Here is a 4699-nt window from a genome sequence, read left to right on the forward strand (position 1 = left end):
CTTTCTAGATGTAGTCTGTAGACACACACACACACACACACACACACACACACACACACACACACACACACACACACACACACACACACAGTTTAAAATAAATCTCTGCATAGAGCCTTTAAAGGCAGGTGGCATCTTTCAACAAGTTTATGTAAAGCTCAAGAAACATCTTGTCCGTTTCTCAGAAAAGTCAGAAGAAAATGAATGAAAGAAAAACCTTTAAATTTTTTTTAAATTCCTTTTTTCATATTTATTTATTCCCTTTTGTTGCCCTTTTTGTTTTATTGTTGTAGTTATTATTGTTGTCGTCGTTGTTGGATAGGACAGAGAGAAATGGAGAGAGGAGGGGAAGACAGGGGGAGAGAAAGATAGACACCTGCAGACTTGCTTCACCACTTGTCCCCAATTGCTGGGGGAAGCTTTATGAGTAGTGAAACAGTGCCTCTCTTTCTCTTTCCCTCTCTCTCTCCCTCTGTCTCTCTATTTTTCTCTGTCTCTACCAGAAAAAAAAAAAGGTGGGGACTTGCTGGGAATGGTGAACTTGTCATCCGGGCACCGAGTCTCACAACAGAGGACTTGCACACATTAGGACCCAGATTCAGTCCCCAGGAGTGCCACATATCACAGCAGTGCTCTGATTTGCCTGTCTGTCCCTCATATTCTTAGATGTAAAGAAGAACATAGTTTTGAAAGAACAGACTCTGAAATTACAAAAGCTGCTAGCAGAATAAAAACCAGTAACACTGAAAAAGTGAAGCAAAGAAAGGAGAAATGGCCAGGGGGTCGGGCGGTAGTGCAGTGGGTTAAGCACACATGGTGCAAAGGGCAAGGACCAGCATGAGGATCCCGGTTCTATCCCCTGGCTCCCCACCTGCAGGGGGGTCGCTTCACAAGCGGTGAAAGCAGGTTAGAAGGTGTCTATCTTTCACTTCCCCCCTCTGTCTTTCCCTCCTCTCTAGATTTCTCTCTGTCCTACCCAACAGCAATGACAGCAATAGCAACAATAATAACCACAACAATGATAAACAACAAGGGCAACGAAAGGGTGAAAAATAGCCTTCAGGAGCAGTGGATTTGTGGTGCAGGCACTGAGCCCCACTGATAACCCTGGGGTGGAAAAAAAAAAAAAAGGAGAAATGGGATTGTGTGAATTTGCTGTCTTTATTTCTTTTTTTTTTAATATTTATTTTTATTTATTTATTCCCTTTTGTTGCCCTTGTTTTATTGTTGTAGCTATTATTGTTGTTGTCGTTGTTGGATAGGACAGAGAGAAATGGAGAGAGGAGGGGAAGACAGAGAGGAGAGAAAGATAGACACCTGCAGACCTGCTTCACCGCCTGTGAAGGGACTCCCCTGCAGGTGGGGAGCCGGGGTTCGAACCAGGATCCTTATGCCGGTCCTTGTGCTTTGCGCCACCTGCGCTTAACCCGCTGCGCTACAGCCCGACTCCCCGCTGTCTTTATTTCTTACAGTAGTAAGTGGTGTCTAGAGTTAACAAACTAAGTTATCAATATGTCCACATATCTATGAAGCCAAAAACCAATCTAAACTGAGATTACAAGTGGCTAGTGAAGTCAGCAGTGAAGATGGGAGAAATAAGTGTAGGGATAAAAGAAAGCTTTTTCAAAAAAAAAATTATTTGGGCAACTTCTGCTTTAAGAAAAATAAGTCATCTGGGTCTGCAGACGAACAGGGAGCATTTGGTGAAGAGGCAACCTTTCTCTCTGCACACTTGCTGAGGACGTGTTCGTGCCTGCTGCCCAGCACAGCTCATTAAGTAGGCCCCCGTTGCCGTGGAAACCAGCTTTCCCGATATCAAGGATAATGATGAGGCTTGCTGTTCACAAAGCCACCTTCCTCTTGAGCCATTCCGCTTCCTGGACTCTCTCTTGTGATGCTGTTCAGCTGGAGGAAGCTTGCCCTTACTATTCCTCACTCCCCTCTGTTGATTATGATGACAGAGGGCTACGCCCGTCAGCATGAGCTGCTGCCCTCGTTTTGTGATGTGCAAGTCTGCTGGTGCAAAATGAATAGCAGCCATTTTATAAATGGCACACATCAAACCCAGAGAATAGCAGAAAGCCCTTTACGTTCCCTCTGCTTGCTTCACTGACTGCAGGAAAAGAGGAGAATGGTAGGAAAAGAACATTGTTAAACCCTAATTTTATTGAGGCATACATAACATGTGTGATGCACAAATCTTAAGCAGCTTTATTCCTCTTGACAAATATATACACCTGCAGAAACAATACCCTGGTCATACTGATTACTTCCATTAGCCCAGACAATTCTTTCTTGTATCTTTTTAGGCAAACACACACACACACACACACACACACACACACACACACACACTGCACCTCCCAGTACCTCAAGCCCCAAGGCCATCTCTACTCTGATTTTATCATAGTCTGAGTAATTTTAGGTTTTTTTTTCTGAGATATAATTGACATGTAATAATAATTCTATGTAGGTGTTCATTTGGTATATTTATATACTGCAAAATGATCACAGTAAGTCTAGTTACATCCATTACCATTTCAGATGGTTTTCTTGGTTCAAGAAGATTCAAGGTTTACTCTCCTAGTAGCTTTCATATATGCAGTACAATATTGAATATAATCACCACACTGTCCATCACATCCCCACATCTTACTTTGTCTTGCAACTGACAATGTATATGCTTCGACCCCTTCAGACATTTACACACACACACCTCAAATGAACCTCTGGCAACCTCCAGTCTGCTTCTATGAGTTTGATGGGGGCGGGGGTTGTTCTGAATTTGATTCCACACACAAGTGAAATCATACATTTGTCTTTTTATCTGACTTATTTCACACAGCATAATGTCTTCAAAGTTTATTTCTGTTGGAGTAGATCAGAATGTTCAGTCTCCTTGTAAGTTGACTATTTCATTGCACGCTTATGCCTTATTTTGTTTATCCAGTATTCCCATTTCTTTACCTTTTGACTTTTGTAAATAATGTGGGGGGCTGGGAGATAGCTCAGCCAGTTAAGCACAAAGACCCTGCTGCACGCCCCAAGCCACCCACAGTGGGAGCACTATGCAAAGAGGAAGCTTCACAAGTGGTGTCTCTTCTTCTCTCCTGTCCTCTCACCTATCTGAAAAAAAGGACAGTCTTCAAAGAACAGTGGAATCATGCAGGCATGAAGATCCAGCAAAGCACTGATGGGAAAGACATACTGGGGACCTCCAGATACCCACCTACAATTACAAGTTGGTACCTGCATTACAAATCCACTGCTCCTGGAGGCCATTTCCCCCCCCCCCCCCATTTTGTTGCCATTGTTGTTAATGTTGTTGCTGTTGGATAGGAGAGGAAAGGAAGACAAAGAGGGGGAGAGAAAGACATCTGCAGAACCGCTTCACTGCTTGTGAATTTACCCCTCTGCCAGTGGGCAGCTGGTGCTCAAACTGGGAACCTTGAGGCTGTCCTTGCACTTCGTGCTATGTGCGTTTAACCCGCTGTGCTACCTACAGGTTTTGAACATCACCCGGACCCCTCACTTACAGGTTTTGAACATTGCCGAGACCCCCCCCCCCCACTTACAGGTTTTGAATAATCATGGACATCTTGTTGTGGAAGAGAAGGCTAAACCATCTTCATAGTAGCTGAGAGAACAGTGGCAAAGAAAGATCTATTTTGAACTTCTAAGGATAGTGCTGGGCAGATAGTCTGATCTATGAGGCTTCTCCTTCTGTCTCCTCCTTCTCCTTCTGTCTGTCTCTCGCCTATCTGAATAAAGGACAGTCTGCAAGAACAGTGGAACCCATGCAGGTGTTCAGTCTTTGCGTTTAAGAAGTGGGATAACAAAATCAAGCACATTTGTTAGAAGGGACAGCAGTGAACAAGGTTAATAATCAGTGGCCCTAGCAGAACTTTCAGCATCATTTAGCCCTAATCATTCCATGGCTACTACTAAACACGAGACAGGCCCACACAACCTCAAATCTGCAGAACTGATTCAAGCCAGACAGTGCTACGCCAGTTTATATTGGTTGACCTCACCATTACTTAGCAATAATAAAACCTACATTCAGAACACTCTTTTGTCACCACTAACTTCCCACCCCGAAACTGGAAAACAGTTTACTGTATTTGTTTCTCCAAAGGAAAGAAGACCCATATCTAGACATAGTCTTTTAAAAAAAAATTGTAAGGTATATATTTTGAAATGTATAGTTAAAAAGATTACAATCTATGCTCATTCATCAAATTACTATAGTCAGAAAGGAGGCATTAGTTATAGAAATAAGGTGGGCTTTGTTTTTTATTGCCACCAGGGTTATTGCTGGGGCTCAATGCCAGGACTACGTATATTCATTGCTCCTGGCAGCCATTCCCCACCCCCTTCCTTTTTAACTGTCAATTTATTTGACAGGACAGAGAGAAATCGAGAGAGCAGAGATAGGGAGAAAGATAGACCACCTGCAGACCTGCTTTACCACTCATGAAAATTCCCCCTGCAGACAGGGAACAGGGGCTTGAACTTGGGTCCCTTGTACATGATGACATGTGTTTTCAGCCAGGTGTGCTACTGCCTGGTCCTAAGACTTTTTTTTTTTTTTAATTACTTTATTGGAGGAAATGTATTACAAGACAGTTGTTAAATGTATAGTTTCTGTCCTTCCCGTTATAGTAATAAAACATGTTATAAGGAATACCATGAACAG

Source organism: Erinaceus europaeus, chromosome 21, assembly GCF_950295315.1.
Source record: "Erinaceus europaeus chromosome 21, mEriEur2.1, whole genome shotgun sequence".
Lineage (NCBI taxonomy): Eukaryota > Metazoa > Chordata > Mammalia > Eulipotyphla > Erinaceidae > Erinaceus > Erinaceus europaeus.